This window comes from Salvelinus fontinalis, chromosome 18, assembly GCF_029448725.1.
Source record: "Salvelinus fontinalis isolate EN_2023a chromosome 18, ASM2944872v1, whole genome shotgun sequence".
NCBI classification, from domain to species: domain Eukaryota; kingdom Metazoa; phylum Chordata; class Actinopteri; order Salmoniformes; family Salmonidae; genus Salvelinus; species Salvelinus fontinalis.
In genome coordinates this window covers 51,801,209-51,819,404 of record NC_074682.1, presented here as the reverse complement: position 1 = coordinate 51,819,404, position 18,196 = coordinate 51,801,209, and the positions used below count along the sequence as shown (strand labels likewise).

Genomic DNA, 18,196 nt, shown 5'->3' with positions numbered 1-18,196 from the left:
ATCCCACCATCCCTCCATCCCAACATCCCTCCGTCTCTCCATCCCACCATCCATCCCTCCATCAACCATCCCTCCATCCCTCAAACCCACTATCCCACCATCCCTCCATCCCTCCATCTCTCCAACCCATCATCCATCCATCCCTCCATCTCCCCCTCCCTCCTTCCCATCATCCCTCCATCTCTCCCTCCCACCATCCCTCCTCCCACCATCCCACCATCCCTCCATCTCTCCCTCCCACCATCCCATCATCCCTCCATCTCTCCCTCCCACCATCCCTCCTCCCACCATCCCACCATCCCTCCATCTCTCCCTCCCACCATCCCTCCATCTCTCCATGGGTAATGTTTGGATGAACAACTGTAATCGCAAAGTATGGTCGGACGCAGAGACAAACAGTTTTATAAAGCTTCTCTAATGGAAATCACTAGCTCCCTAACACATCTAGGACCCTACCAGGACCAGGAGTCATTAATACAGCTAGGACCCGACCAGGACCAGGAGTCATTAATACAGCTAGGACCCTACCAGGACCAGGAGTCATTAATACAGCTAGGACCCGACCAGGAGTCATTAATACAGCTAGGACCCGACCAGGAGTCATTAATACAGCTAGGACCCGACCAGGACCAGGAATCATTAATACAGCTAGGACCCGACCAGGCCCATTAGTCATTAATACAGCTAGGACCCGACCAGGAACATTAGTCATTAATACAGCTATGACTCTACCAGGACCGGGAAACATTAATACAGCTAGGACCCGACCAGGACCAGGAGTCATTAATACAGCTGGGACCCTACCAGGACCAGGAGCCATTAATGCAGCTAGGACCCGACCAGGAGTCATTAATACAGCTAGGACCCTACCAGGAGTCATTAATACAGCTAGGACCCGACCAGGACCAGGAGTCATTAATACAGCTAGGACCCGACCAGGACCAGGAGTTATTAATACAGCTAGGACCCGACCAGGACCAGGAGTCATTAATACAGCTAGGACCCGACCAGGACCAGGGGTCATTAATACAGCTAGGACCCGACCAGGACGAGGAGTCATTAATACAGCTAGGATCCGACCAGGACCAGGAGTCATTAATACAGCTAGGACCCGACCAGGACCAGGAGTCATTAATACAGCTAGGACCCGACCAGGACCAGGAGTCATTAATACATCTAGGACCCAACCAGGACCAGGAGTCATTAATACAGCTAGGACCCGACCAGGACCAGGAGTCATTAATACAGCTAGGACCCGACCAGGACTAGGAGTCATTAATACAGCTAGGACCCGACCAGGACCAGGAGTCATTAATACAGCTAGGACCCGACCAGAACCAGGAGTCATTAATGCAGCTAGGACCCGACAAGGACTAGGAGTCATTAATACAGCTAGCACCCGACCAGGACCAGGAGTCATTAATACAGCTAGGACCCGAGCAGGACTAGGAGTCATTAATACAGCTAGGACCCGACCAGGACCAGGAGTCATTAATACAGCTAGGACCCTACCAGGACCAGGAGTCTTTAATACAGCTAGGACCCTACCAGGACCAGGAGTCATTAATACAGCTAGGACCCGACCAGGACTAGGAGTCATTAATACAGCTAGGACCCGACCAGGACCAGGAGTCATTAATACAGCTAGGACCCGACCAGGACTAAGAGTCATTAATACAGCTAGGACCCGACCAGGACCAGGAGTCATTAATACAGCTTGGACCCAACCAGGACCAGGAGTCATTAATACAGCTAGGACCCGACCAGGACCAGGAGTCATTAATACAGCTAGGACACGACCAGGACCAGGAGTCATTAATACAGCTAGGACCCTACCAGGACCAGGAGTCATTAATACAGCTAGGACCCTACCAGGACCAGGAGTCATTAATACAGCTAGGACCCGACCAGGACCAGGAGTCATTAATACAGCTAGGACCCTACCAGGACCAGGAGTCTTTAATACAGCTAGGACCCTACCAGGACTAGGAGTCATTAATACAGCTAGGACCCGACCAGGACCAGGAGTCATTAATACAGCTAGGACCCGACCAGGACCAGGAGTCATTAATACAGCTAGGACCCTACCAGGACCAGGAGTCATTAATACAGCTAGGACCCGACCAGGACCAGGAGTCATTAATACAGCTAGGACCCTACCAGGACCAGGAGTCATTAATACAGCTAGGACCCAACCAGGACCAGGAGTCATTAATACAGCTAGGACCCGACCAGGACCAGGAGTCATTAATACAGCTAGGACCCTACCAGGACCAGGAGTCATTAATACAGCTAGGACCCAACCAGGACCAGGAGTCATTAATACAGCTAGGACCCGACCAGGACCAGGAGTCATTAATACAGCTAGGACCCGACCAGGACCAGGAGTCATTATTACAGCTAGGACCCGACCAGGCCCATTAGTCATTAATACAGCTAGGACCCGACCAGGAACATTAGTCATTAATACAGCTAGGACTCTACCAGGACCGGGAGCCATTAATACAGCTAGGACCCGACCAGGACCAGGAGTCATTAATACAGCTGGGACCCTACCAGGACCAGGAGCCATTAATGCAGCTAGGACCCGACCAGGAGTCATTAATACAGCTAGGACCCTACCAGGACCAGGAGTCATTAATACAGCTAGGACCCGACCAGGACCAGGAGTCATTAATACAGCTAGGACCCGACCAGGACCAGGAGTCATTAATACAGCTAGGACCCGACCAGGACCAGGGGTCATTAATACAGCTAGGACCCGACCAGGACGAGGAGTCATTAATACAGCTAGGATCCGACCAGGACCAGGAGTCATTAATAAAGCTAGGACCCGACCAGGACCAGGAGTCATTAATACAGCTAGGACCCGACCAGGACTAGGAGTCATTAATACAGCTAGGACCCGACCAGGACCAGGAGTCATTAATACAGCTTGGACCCAACCAGGACCAGGAGTCATTAATACAGCTAGGACCCGACCAGGACCAGGAGTCATTAATACAGCTAGGACCCGACCAGGACCAGGAGTCATTAATACAGCTAGGACCCTACCAGGACCAGGAGTCATTAATACAGCTAGGACCCTACCAGGACCAGGAGTCAATAATACAGCTAGGACCCGACCAGGACCAGGAGTCATTAATACAGCTAGGACCCTACCAGGACCAGGAGTCTTTAATACAGCTAGGACCCTACCAGGACTAGGAGTCATTAATACAGCTAGGACCCGACCAGGACCAGGAGTCATTAATACAGCTAGGACCCGACCAGGACCAGGAGTCATTAATACAGCTAGGACCCGACCAGGACCAGGAGTCATTAATACAGCTAGGACCCGACCAGGACCAGGAGTCATTAATACAGCTAGGACCCTACCAGGACCAGGAGTCATTAATACAGCTAGGACCCGACCAGGACCAGGAGTCATTAATACAGCTAGGACACGACCAGGACCAGGAGTCATTAATACAGCTAGGACCCGACCAGGACCAGGAGTCATTAATACAGCTAGGACCCTACCAGGACCAGGAGTCATTAATACAGCTAGGACCCGACCAGGACCAGGAGTCATTAATACAGCTAGGACCCTACCAGGACCAGGAGTCATTAATACAGCTAGGACCCTACCAGGACCAGGAGTCATTAATACAGCTAGGACCCAACCAGGACCAGGAGTCATTAATACAGCTAGGACCCGACCAGGACCAGGAGTCATTAATACAGCTAGGACCCGACCAGGACCAGGAGTCATTAATACAGCTAGGACACGACCAGGACCTGGAGTCATTAATACAGCTAGGACCCGACCAGGACCAGGAGTCATTAATACAGCTAGGACCCGACCAGGACCAGGAGTATTTGCTTTTGTCATAGACCTTTCAGCGGAAGGAGGGTGTGTGTGTATTGTTTATTGTCCTTCATTCCCCCAAGCCCCTCCAACCCTCCGACGGAGTCAAATAACATTTACATTTGGTTTACTTACTTTGTGTCCATGGTCTTTTTTGTTGAGTAACTGTTTAGATTTTCCCATGCAGAGAGAGGAGATTTGCTGAAATACCACACAGTAAAGCGTTAGAAAATCCCTTTTTCTTTGCTGACCTCATCTTGCTTTGTTTCTTTTTTCAGTGTCTTAGGGTTGAAGAATTTCTGACAGTTGTTTTAATAAGATTTACCCTCTGGCAGGCTGCTACAGATGTGGACAATGAGCTTTGAGAAAACCCTTATTCTGAAAGGGAGGTGGCCACAGAGAGTTTATTTAGGTATAAGTTGTTTCATAACAACACTGAAATAACAAACTAACAGAATCTTATGGAAACATATTGTCATTAGATTAAGGTGATATACTGTAGTGCCTCATATCTATCAGTGAAGCTTGAATACTACGGTAGGGTTGTCTGTCCGTTTGGCATTACTTGCATAACAAAGCTAGATACTGTATGAGCAAGACAATGGCCTCGGGTTCAAAAGGGTTAAACATCTTTATGGCACTGGATAAACTGCTGTATATCAACCAATTCACACCTCATGTTTAACGTTTAATTTTCCCATTATGTAAATTCAGAAAAAAAGGAAACGTCCTCTCACTGTCAAGGGCGCTCATTTTCAGCAAACTTAACATGTGTAAATATTTGTACGAACATAACAAGATTCAACAACTGAGACATAAACTGAACAAGTTCCACAGACATGTGACTAACAGAAATTGAATAATGTGTCCCTGAACAAAGGGGGGTCAAAATCAAAAGTAACAGTCAGTATCTGGTGTGGCCACCAGCTGCATTAAGTCCTGCAGTGCATCTCCTCCTCATGGACTGTACCAGATTTGCCAGTTCTTGCTGTGACATGTTACCCCACTCTTCCACCAAGGCACCTGCAAGTTCCCAGACATTTCTGGGGGGAATGGCCCTCACCCTCACCCTCTGATCCAACAGCTCCCAGACATGCTCAATGGGATTGAGATCCGGGCTCTTCGCTGGCCATGGCAGAACACTGACATTCCTGTCTTGCAGGAAATCACACACAGAACAAGCAGTATGGCTGGTGGCATTGTCATGCTGGAGGGTCATGTCAGGATGAGCCTGCAGGAAGGGTACCACATGAGGGAGGAGGATGTCTTCCCTGTAACACGCAGCGTTGAGATTGCCTGTAATTACAACAAGCTCAGTCCGATGATGCTGTGACACACCGCCCCAGACCATGACGGACCCTCCACCTCCAAATAGATCCCGCTCCAGAGTACAGGCCTCGGTGTAACGCTCATTACTTCAACGATAAACGCGAATCCGACCATCCCCCCTGGTGAGTCAAAACCGCTACTCGTCTATGAAGAGCACTTTTTGCCAGTCCTATCTGGTCCAGCGACGGTGGGTTTGTGCCCATAAACTACGTTGTTGCTGGTGATGTCTGGTGAGGACCTGCCTTACAACAGACCTACAAGCCCTCAGTCCAGCCTCTCTCAGCCTATTGTGGACAGTCTGAGCAATGAGGTGGACGATCAGCTGTGAGGACGATCAGCTGGCTGTCCTGTCTCCCTGTAGCGCTGTGTTAGGTGTCTCACAGTATGGACATTGCAATTTATTTCCCTGGCTACATCTGCAGTCCTCATGCCTCCTTGCAGCATGCCTAAGGCACATTCACGCAGATGAGCAGGGACCTTGGGCATGTTTATTTTAGTGTTATTCAGAGTCAGTAGAAAGGCCTCTTTAGTGTCCTAAGTTTTAATAACTGTGACCTTAATTGCCTACCGTTTGCAAGCTGTTAGTGTCTTAACAATCATTCCACAGATGCATGTTCATTAATTATTTATGGTTCATTGAACAAGCATGGGAAACAGTGTTTAAACCCTTTACAATTAAGATCTGTGAAGTTATTTGGATTTTTACGAATTATCTTAAAAAGACAGGGTCCTGAAAAAGGGAGTTTATGTTAGAGGGGGAAACCCTGGCAGAAATGAGGAGACAATGCTGCTCTCTGCCCCTTTCTCAATGAAATATGGGCAGCGTCTATACCTGTAACGGTCCTGACCTGTTTTATGTTGTTTTTGTATGTGTTTAGGTCAGGGCATGTGTTTTGGGTGGGCAGTCTATGTTATCTGTTTCTATGTTGGTTTTGGTTGCCTGGTATGGCTCTTAATTAGAGGCAGGTGTTTTGCGTTCTCCTCTAATTAAGAGTCATATTTAGGTAGGGTGTTCTCACTGTTTGTTTGTGGGTGATTGTCTCCTGTTTCTGTGTCAATGTTACACCATACGGGATTGTTTCGGTTTGTTCATGCGTTTATGTAGTCTGTTCCTGTGTCGGCGTGCTTCGTGTATTTGTAAGTTCGTTTGTTCAGGTCTGTCTACATCGTTTTGTTATTTTGTTAGTTATATCAAGTATAGTTCGTTTTCGTCTTAGTTTGGTCTGTTTTGTTTATTTAATAAATAATCATGTATTCACAACCCGCTGCGCCTTGGCTTGATCACTACACCTCCTCTTCTTATGAAGAGAGAGAGGAACGCCGTTACAATACCCCTTTCTCAATTAAATATTGGCAGCGTCTATGTCCCCTCTCCTACTGAAATATGGGTAATATCTATGCCCCCTTTCCTACTGAAATATGAGCAATGTCTATGTCCCCTTTCCTACTGAAATATGGGTAATATCTATGCCCCCTTTCCTACTGAAATATGGGTAATATCTATGTCCCCTCTCCTACTGAAATATGGGTAATATCTATGCCCCCTTTCCTACTGAAATATGGGTAATATCTATGTCCCCTCTCCTACTGAAATATGGGTAATATCTATGCCCCCTTTCCTACTGAAATATGAGCAATGTCTATGTCCCCTTTCCTACTGAAATATGGGTAATATCTATGCCCCCTTTCCTACTGAAATATGAGCAATGTCTATGTCCCCTTTCCTACTGAAATATGGGTAATATCTATGCCCCCTTTCCTACTGAAATATGAGCAATGTCTATGCCCCCTCTCCTACTGAAATATGGGCAATGTTTTCCCCCCTCTCCTACTGAAATATGGGCAAGGTTTATGCCCCCTTTCCTACTGAAATATGGCCAATGTCTATTCCCCCTTTCCTACTGAAATATGGGTAATATCTATGCCCCCTCTCCCACTGAAATATGGGCAGCATCTGGATTCTTTACCCTGGAGCAGAGAGATCCTCTATGGCCCATCCAAAAGCAACATGGGGATCATATACACAGAGTCAACAGACAGAGGGAGAATGTGTTTCCTCTGGCTGTCTTTCATTTCAGGCCAAACCTTAGAGACATTGAGACAGTTTGTGGGTAGTCTGTCTCCTCCTTTCTATACTGAATACCCGTCTTGATTCATTTTGGGAGGAACCCCGGGGAACCCAGCCCCCTGACCTCTAAAGGTGTGGTGAGATCAGAGACGGGCTACCCTGTGTCTCACCGACACTACTGACAACCATAACAGTGAGCACAATGTCACATTCACTCATGGTTAATTGTTATTTTAACGAGAGACTTAAAGCTTAATGTTAATATCAAGATGGGTTATATGGTAGGCTGGTTTACCATTGATTGGTCTTGTTGTTTGTGTGGATTGCTATGAAGATATATAGTGGTTCTTCATTCGGCTCTGACTGTCTGTATTAACTGTCTTGTCTGTATTAACTGTCTTGTCTGTATTAACTATCGCAATGTCTGTATTAACTGTTTTGTTGTCTGTATTAACTGTCTTGTTGTCTGTCTGTATTAACTTTCTTGTTGTCTATATTATGTGTCTTGTTGTCTGTCTGTATTAACTGTTTTGTTGTCTGTATTAACTGTCTTGTTGTCTCTCTGTAATAACTGTCTTGTTGTCTATATTATGTGTCTTGTTGTCTGTCTGTGTTGACTGTCTTGTTGTCTGTCTGCATTAATTGTTTTGTTGTCTGTATTAACTGTCTTGTTGTCTGTCTGTATTAACTGTCTTGTTGTCTGTATTAACTGTCTTGTTGTCTGTCTGTATTAACTGTCTTGTTGTCTATATTATGTGTCTTGTTGTCTGTATTAACTATCACGATGTCTGCATTAACTGTCTTGTTGTCTGTCTGTATTACCTGTCTTGTTGTCTGTCTGTATTAACTGTCTTGCTGTCTTGTCTGTATTAACTGTATTGTCTGTATTGTCTTGTTGTCTATTAACTGTTTTGTTGTCTGTCTGTATTAACTGTATTGTTGTCTGTATTAACTGTCTTGTCTGTCTGTATTAACTGTCTTGTTGTCTGTATTAACTGTTTTGTTGTCTGTATTAACTGTCTTGTTGTCTGTCTGTATTAACTGTCTTGTTGTCTGTATTAACTGTCTTGTTGTCTATTAACTGTCTTGTTGTCTGTCTGTATTAACTGTATTGTTGTCTGTATTAACTGTCTTGTCTGTCTGTATTAACTGTTATGTTGTCTGTATTAACTGTCTTGTTGTCTGTCTGTATTAACTGTCTTGTTGTCTGTATTAACTCTCTTGTTGTCTGTCTGTATTAACTGTTATGTTGTCTGTATTAACTGTCTTGTTGTCTGTATTAACTCTCTTGTTGTCTGTATTAACTCTCTTGTTGTCTGTCTGTATTAACTGTTATGTTGTCTGTATTAACTGTCATGATGTTATTAACTGTCATGATGATTGTATTAACTGTCTCGTTGTCTGTCTGTATTAACTGTCATGTTGTCTGTCTGTATTAACTGTCTTGAGTCTGGATGCACTGAAGGTGTGAAAGGGAAACAGGAAACCATTCACAAAGAGGTGCCATCTCAACTCAGTTCTCTCCAAAGTATGAGGTACAATACAGTATATCAACCCTACGGGTAGGTATGCAATGCAGATGTATGCCTTTATTTACAATCCCAAAACACACAGCAGTTGTCTGATACTGGAGGCAAGATATAATTGGAGGTATTTCAGGCAAAGCTCTAAAATAGAGGCTCATTAAAAACGATCGAAAGACACTTCGTGAATTCTAGAAAATCTTGTCCGAGGACAACTCCGGAGACGTTCTGTTTACATGTCTGTGTACAAACAGTGCCCCAACACCACAGTGTCATTTGTTATGGACCACAGGCATGTGTCCCTCGTAGCATATCCCTCATAGCATAGGAAACTATAATGTACTGTACTGTACATATCTCACAAACCAGATGCACATTTACCGACTATCTGTAATTCCCAAAAAGAGATAGAGAATGTAATAGTAGGTATAGCATATTACACTGAATAAATATATAAACGCCCCATGTAAAGTGTAGGTCCCAGACACAAATGTGTTTACATCCCTGTAACTGAAAATGTCTCCTTTGCCAAGATAACCTGAGAGGTGTGGCATATCAAGAAGCTTATTAAACAACATGATCGTTACACAGGTGCACCTTGTGCTAGGGACAATAAATGGCCTCTCTAAAATGTGCCGTTTTGTCACACAACACAATGCCACAGATGTCTCAAGTTTTGAGGGACCGTGAAATTGACATGCTTTCTGCAGGAATGTCAATGAGAGTTGTTGCCAGAGAGTTGAATGTTAATTTCTCTACCATAAGCCACCTACAACGTCGCTTTAGAGAATTTGGCAGTACGTTAAACCGGCCTCACAACCGCAGACCATAGGTAACCAAGCCAGCCCAGAACCTCCACATACGGCTACTTCACCTGCGGAATCGTCTGAGACCAGACAATTCCAAAAACCTTTGGACCACCTTCACGAAGCAGCGTTACCCATCGCTCCACAAAGGCCGCGGCCCTTGCAGAGCAAGGGGCAACCCTACTTAAAGTCTCAGAGCAAGTGACGTAACTGATTGAAATGCTACTAGCGCGTACCCGCTAACTAGCTAGCCATTTCACATCCGTTACACTCACCCCCCTTTCAACCTCCTCCTTTTCCGCAGCAACCAGTGATCCGGGTCACGGCACCAATGTAACAGTATAAACTTTACGTTGTCCCCTCGCCCCGACACGGGCGCGAACCAGGGACCTTCTGCACACATCAACAACGGTCGCCCACGAAGCATCGTTACCCATCGCTCCACAAAGGCCACGGCCCTTGCAGAGCAAGGGGCAACCCTACTTAATGTCTCAGAGCAAGTGACGTAACTGATTGAAATGCTACTAGCGCGCACCCGCTAACTAGCTAGCCATTTCACATCCGTTACACTTGGTATGGCAAGTGCTCGGCCTTTGACCGCAAGGCGCTACAGAGAGTAGTGCGTACGGCCCAGTACTTCACTGGGGCCAAGCTTCCTGCCATCCAGGACCTATATACCAGACGGTGTCAGAGGAAGGCAATAAAAATGGCCAAATACTCCAGCCACCCTAGTCCTATAATGTTCTCTCTGCTACCGCACGACAAGTGTAGCACCAAGTGTAGGTCCAAGAGGCTTCTAAACAGCTTCTACCCCCAAGCCATGAGACTTCTGAACATCTAAACAAATGGCTACCCAGACTATTTGCATTGAATTTTGTTCAGTATAGTTATTGTGAGAATGGTGAGAATGGAGCTGAGTTGTTTATACTGTAGATAGAGAGAGAGATTGACAAGTGTAAATATATGGAGAGATTTCACAGCTCATTTGAGACATTGATCAAATCCGAAAACAAGAGACATTCCTTGTCTGTCTGCCACCCAGGGAGAGAGAGAGAGACCCAGCTAGCTGCTGGGCTGAGTGACCACCCACCACCCTCAGTGACGCCCTGCTGCTCTCTGTGGTAACACATTTTACTCATTAAGTAGACAGACACTTGCTCCAGAGCAATGGACTTACAATTGGTGCATTCAATTAAAAAAACCTGGCCTCATTCATTGAAGGATTACTCTGTACAGCTATCGGTCTCAATCACTAGGGCCAGGATTTACTCTCGACCACGTGACCTGAACAGGGAAAAATCTAAACCCTAGTTAAGGCATTATTCCTGGTCAGGTCAACAACTTTCAGCCTTTCTGTAGAATTCTCACAAGTCTAACAAGAGTGAGAGATGAAGAGCTTTCTTCATTTCCTCCTTGCCCTTCACAAAAAAAGGGTTCCAAAAGGGTTCTGTCCTCATAGATGAACCTTTTGGGGTTCCATGTAGAACCCTCCGTGGGAAGGGTTCTACATGGAACCTGTAACCAAAAAGTATTATTCTGCTGTCACCATAGGAGAACCCTTTGAAGAACCCTTGTTGGTTCCAGTTAGAACCCTTTTGGTTCCAGGTAGAACATTGTGGGATTTCATGTAGAACCCTTTCCACAGAGGGTGCAACCCTTTAAGGTTCTGGATAGAGTGTAGAGGGTGAGAGAGAGAGAGAGAGAGAGAGAGAGAGAGAGAGAGAGAGAGAGAGAGAGAGAGAAAGAGCGAGAGAGAGCGAGAGAGAGAGAGAGAGAGAGAGAGAGAGAGAGAGAGAGCGAGAGAGAGCGAGAGAGAGAGAGAGAGAGAGAGAGAGAGAGAATAATCCATTTTCTGACACGAACTAAAGAACGCACTGTAGCTTGTCTGATGTATTTTCTATTCATTCTGTTATAAACAAAACAACAACAAAAAAGACAGAGAAGAAGTTGTGAGTGTAATATTTACTGTTCACTTTTTATTGTTTATTTCACTTTTGTTTATCCATTTCACTTGCTTTGGCAATGTCAACATATGTTTCCCCTCCGGACCAGAGTCAGTGTTGTAATAATTAAAGGGAGGTTCCTTCTTAAACCTCCAGAACAGAGTCAGTGTTGTAATAATTAAAGGGAGGTTCCTTCTTAAACCTCCAGAACAGAGTCAGTGTTGTAATAATTAAAGGGAGGTTCCTTCTTAAACCTCCAGAACAGAGTCAGTGTTGTAATAATTAAAGGGAAGTTCCTTCTTAAACCTCCAGAACAGAGTCAGTGTTGGAATAATTAAAGGGAAGTTCCTTCTTAAACCTCCAGAACAGAGTCAGTGTTGGAATAATTAAAGGAAAGTTCCTTCTTAAACCTCCAGAACAGAGTCAGTGTTGGAATAATTAAAGGGAAGTTCCTTCTTAAACCTCCAGAACAGAGTCAGTGTTGGAATAATTAAAGGAAAGTTCCTTCTTAAACCTCCAGAACAGAGTCAGTGTTGGAATAATTAAAGGAAAGTTCCTTCTTAAACCTCCGGAACAGAGTCAGTGTTGTAATAATTAAAGGGAAGTTCCTTCTTAAACCTCCAGAACAGAGTCAGTGTTGTAATAATTAAAGGGAAGTTCCTTCTTAAACCTCCAGAACAGAGTCAGTGTTGTAATAATTAAAGGGAGGTTCCTTCTTACCCCTCCGGAACAGAGTGTTACGTTCGTTGTTGGAATGAGACCAAGGTGCAGCGTGGTAAGCGTACATCATTCTTTATTAGATGAATACCCCCCCCAAAAAAATATATATAAATGAACGTAACGTTCTGCAGGCTACACAGTAACTAAACAAAATCAAGATCCCACAAACTAAGGTGGGAACAAGGCTGCCTAAGTATGATCCCCAATCTGAGACAACGATAGACAGCTGCCTCTGATTGGGTACCATACCAGGCAAACAAAGAAATAGAAAACATAGATATACAAAAACTAGAGTACCCACCCTAGTCACACCCTGACCTAACCAAAATAGAGAATAAAAAGGCTCTCTAAGGTTAGGGCGTGACAGTACCCCTCCCAAAGGTGCGGACTCCGGCCACAAAACCTGACTCTATGGGGGAGGGTCCGGGTGGGCATCTAGCCTCGGTGGCGGCTTCCGGTGCGGGACGTAGACCACGCTCCGCTCGCGGATCCGCCATCCTCGGTGGCGACTCTGGTGCAGGGATCGTCGACGGAGGCTCCAGACCGTGGATCGTCGCCGGAGGAACCGGACCGTAGATCCTCGCCGGAGGCTCTGGACTGGGAACCCTTGCTGAAGGCTCTGGACTGGGAACCCTCGCTGAAGGCTCTGGACTGGGAACCCTCGCTGAAGACTCTGGACTGGGAACCCTCGCTGGAGGCTCCGGACTGGGAATCGTTGCTGGAGGCTCCGGACTGGGAATCGTTGCTGGAGGCTCCGGACAGCAGACTGTCAAGGGAGGCTCCGGACTGCCGACCGTCGCTGGAGGCTCCGGTCTGCAGACTGTCGCTGGAGGCTCTGGACTGCAGACTGTCGCTGGAGGCTCTGGACTGCCGACCGTCACTGGTGACTCTAGGCCATGGATCATCACTGGAGGCTCCGGGCCATGGATCATCACTGGAAGCTCCGGGCCATGGATCATCGCTGGAGGCTCCGGGCCATGGATCATCAATGGAGGCTTCGAGCCATGGATCATCACTGGAGGCTTTGTGCCATGGATCATCACTGGAGGCTTCGGGCCATGGATCATCACTGGAGGCCGGGTGCGTGGAGCCGGCACAGGATATACTGGGCCGTGGAGGCGCACAGGAGGTCTGGAGCGTAGAGCTGGCACAACGCGCCCTGGCTGGATGCTCACTTTAGCCCGGCAAGTGTGGGGCGCTGGCACAGGACGCACTGGGCTGTGCAGGCGCACTGGCGACACAGTGCGTAGAGCCGGCGCAGGATATCCTGGCCCGAGGAGGCGTACTGGCGACCAGGAGCGCTGAGCCGGCACAACCCGTCCTGGCTGGAGGCTCACTTTCGCACGACAAGTGTGAGGAGCTGGCACAGAATGCACCGGGCTGTGGATGCGCACTGGAGACACATTGCGTATCTCCGCAAAACATGGTGTCTGAACCGTGACCAACTCCTCATCGTAATTACAGGGAGTTGGTTCTTGTTCCCACCTTTGCTCCGCTCGCCGCCCCGTGTGCCCCCTTCCAATTTTTTTTTTTAGGCTGCCTCTCGGGTTTCCGTCGTTTCCTTGATTCTTGGTCACGTCGCCGTTCCTCTCTCGCTGCCTCCGCCTGCTTCCATGGCAGGGTCTTGACCCCTGCCATTACCTACTTCCAGGTCCAGGATGACCTCCACTCCTGGGCACGCTGCTTTGTCACTTGGTGGTGGGGTCTTCTGTTACGTCCGTTGTTGGAATGAGACCAAGGTGCAGCGAGGTAAGCGGACATCTTTCTTCATTAGATGAACACCAAAAAAATATATATATATAAATGAACGTAACGTTCTGCAGGCTACACAGTAACTAAACAAAATCAAGATCCCACAAACTAAGGCGGGAACAAGGCTGCCTAAGTATGATCCCCAATCAGAGACAACGATAGACAGCTGCCTCTGATTGGGAACCATACCAGGCCAACAAAGAAATAGAAAACATAGATATACAAAAACTAGAGTACCCACCCTAGTCACACCCTGACCTAACCAAAATAGAGAATAAAAAGGCTCTCTAAGGTCAGGGCGTGACACAGAGTCAGTGCTGTAATAATTAAAGGGAGGTTCTTTCTTACCTCTCCGGACCAGAGTCAGTGTTGTAATAATTAAAGGGAAGTACGGTACTTCTTCAAGCATATCCTATTTGGAATAAGCACAGCATGAGCAAATGAGGGTTAAATCTCAGAATTCTCCCATAGATATCCAGTAGCTCTGATGGGTGGTCTAGAATATAGCTTTGATGGTTCGTATGTTCATATCTCTGTTTCACAATGAATTTGACTGATTTATTTTCCCGACCAGACTTGCAGAAGTCTCTTTCCAAGCTGAAGTAGCCACTTCACCCACTGTTCCCCGGGCGCCTAAGATGTAGATGTCGATTAAGGCAGCCCCCCGCACCTTTCTGATTCAGAGGGGGTGGGTTAAATGAGGAAGACACATTTCAGTTGTAGGCATTCAGTTGTATAACTGACCAGGCATCCCCCTTTCCCTTTCTACAATCTCATGTGAGGGGGTGAGGGGAGAGGGGTGATGAGTGAGAGGTATTGGATGAGAGGTGAGGGGTGATTGGTGAGGGGAGAGAGGTGAGGTGAGGTGAGAGAGTGAGGAGTGAGAGCTGAGTGGAGAGGGTAAGGGTAGAGAGGGGAGTGGAGAGGGGTGAAGGGAGAGGGGTGAGGGAAGAAGGGTGAGAGGTGAGAGGTCAGAGGTGAGGGAATAGGGGTGAGGGGTACGGGGAGAGAGGGGTGAGAAGAGGAGAGAGCTGAGGGGAGAGGGAGAAGAGAACTAAACTGTAGAACTAAATATTGGATTTCTTAAATTGACTAAAATATAAGTTTTGAGTGGCTTAACAGATTTCTTATTGGTACGGGTTGTTTGCGTGTGCGATCGTGTGTGTGTAACCAAACCACCCATGCACCACCTCACCTCAGGCGTCTCTCCCCAGTGGGGGCCTTCTCAGTGGGGGGAGACCGGCCGACCATGCCCCCTGCACTCCCTGCTCCATCATGTGCTTTATTCAGCCAGTTGCAGCCTGGCAGGGTTCCAGTAAACAACATTAGACTGACTGGCTTAGCTGTGTTCAATGGCTCTCTGTTTACTCACCCAGACTCATTCAGAAAGAGCCTGTTCCTGCTAACTCTCATGGCTATTAGGCCCCAAACCTGTAAGGAACAATATCACATTCTGAGAGAAGACTAAAGGGGATATAGGAATAAAATCCCCCCCCCCCCCCCCCGAAAAAACGCTTCAGCACTCGGTGGTTCCGTTCTGTGAGCTAGTGTGGCCTACCACTTCGCGGCTGAGCCGTTGTTGCTCCTAGACGTTTCCACTTCACAATAACAGCACTAGCAGGGCAGAAATTTTATGAATTGACTTGTTGGAAAGGTAGCATCCTATGACGGTGCCACATTGAAAGTCACTGAGCTCTTCAGTAAGGCCAATGTTTGTCTATGGAGATTGGAAGGTGGTGTGCTCGATATAATACACCTGTCAGCAACGGGTGTGGCTGAAATAAGCAAATCCACTAATTGGAAGGGATGTCCACATACATATACATATGTATAGTTTAGTATCTATAACTAGGATCTATAGCTAGTATCTATAGCTAATACATATAGTGTCACGCCCTGGCCTTAGTATTCTTTGTTTTCTTTATTGTTTTAGTTAGGTCAGGGTGTGACATGGGGAATGTTTGTGTTTTGTCGGTTTTGGGTAGTTATATGGTAAAGGGGGTGTTGGGTGTAGTGTATGGGTTTGTGTTGAGTGTATGTGTCTAGCTATGTCTATGTTGGGTGTAGTTGTCTAGGAAAGTCTATGGTTGCCTGAATGGGTTCCCAATTAGAGACAGCTGATTTCTGTTGTCTCTGATTGGGAGCCATATTTAAGGTAGCCATAGGCTTTCGTTTGATGTGGGTAATTGTATATGTCGTACCTAAGTAGTTTGTGTGTGCACTTGCGTTTTAAGTTTCACGATCGTTTGTTGTTTTGTTAGTTGGTATAAGTGTTACGTGTTCATCTTCGTCGTTATAATAAAAAAGAAGATGTATTCAAGTCATGTTGCGCCCTGGTCCTCTCTTTCACGTCAACACGATCGTGACATATAGCTAGTATCTACAGGCAGTATATACAGCTAGTATCTATAACTAGTATCTATAGCTAGTATCTACAGGTAGTATATACAGCTAGTATCTATAACTAGTATCTATAGCTAGTATCTACATGTAGTATCTATAGCTAGTATCTACAGGTAGTATATACAGCTAGTATCTATAACTAGTATCTATAGCTAGTATCTATAGCTAGTAAATACAGGTAGTATCTATAGCTAGTATCTACATGTAGTATCTATAGCTAGTATCTACATGTAGTATCTATAGCTAGTATCTACAGGTAGTATATACAGCTAGTATCTATAACTAGTATCTATAGCTAGTATCTACATGTAGTATCTATAGCTAGTATCTACAGGTAGTATATACAGCTAGTATCTATAACTAGTATCTATAGCTAGTATCTATAGCTAGTAAATACAGGTAGTATCTATAGCTAGTATCTACATGTAGTATCTATAGCTAGTATCTACATGTAGTATCTATAGCTAGTATCTACAGGTAGTATATACAGCTAGTATCTATAACTAGTATCTATAGCTAGTATCTACATGTAGTATCTATAGCTAGTATCTACAGGTAGTATATACAGCTAGTATCTATAACTAGTATCTATAGCTAGTATCTATAGCTAGTAAATACAGGTAGTATCTATAGCTAGTATCTACATGTAGTATCTATAGCTAGTATCTACATGTAGTATCTATAGCTAGTATCTACAGGTAGTATATACAGCTAGTATCTATAACTAGTATCTATAGCTAGTATCTACATGTAGTATCTATAGCTAGTATCTACATGTAGTATCTATAGCTAGTATCTACAGGTAGTATATACAGCTAGTATCTATAACTAGTATCTATAGCTAGTATCTACATGTAGTATCTATAGCTAGTATCTACAGGTAGTATATACAGCTAGTATCTATAACTAGTATCTATAGCTAGTATCTATAGCTAGTAAATACAGGTAGTATCTATAGCTAGTATCTACATGTAGTATCTATAGCTAGTATCTACAGGTAGTATATACAGCTAGTATCTATAACTAGTATCTATAGCTAGTATCTATAGCTAGTAAATACAGGTAGTATCTATAGCTAGTATCTACATGTAGTATCTATAGCTAGTATCTACATGTAGTATCTATAGCTAGTATCTACAGGTAGTATATACAGCTAGTATCTATAACTAGTATCTATAGCTAGTATCTACAGGTAGTATATACAGCTAGTATCTATAACTAGTATCTATAGCTAGTATCTACAGGTAGTATATACAGCTAGTATCTATAACTAGTATCTATAGCTAGTATCTACATGTAGTATCTATTGCTAGTATCTACAGGTAGTATATACAGCTAGTATCTATAACTAGTATCTATAGCTAGTATCTATAGCTAGTAAATACAGGTAGTATCTATAGCTAGTATCTACAGGTAGTATATACAGGTAGTATCTATAGCTAGTATCTACATGTAGTATCTATAGCTAGTATCTACATGTAGTATCTATAACTAGTATCTATAGCTAGTATCTACATGTAGTATCTATAGCTAGTATCTACAGGTAGTATATACAGCTAGTATCTATAACTAGTATCTATAGCTAGTATCTACATGTAGTATATATAGCTAGTATCTACAGGTAGTATATACAGCTAGTATCTATAACTAGTATCTATAGCTAGTATCTATAGCTAGTAAATACAGGTAGTATCTATAGCTAGTATCTACAGGTAGTATATACAGGTAGTATCTATAACTAGTATCTATAGCTAGTATCTACATGTATTATCTATAGCTAGTATCTACAGGTAGTATATACA

At 45.0% G+C, this 18,196-nt stretch overlaps 1 pseudogene; it reads right to left on the bottom strand.

Annotated features, from left to right (window-relative positions):
* The window catches only part of LOC129816056 (uncharacterized), a 122,920-nt pseudogene that overhangs the window by 72,422 nt on the left and 32,302 nt on the right, over positions 1-18,196 (bottom strand).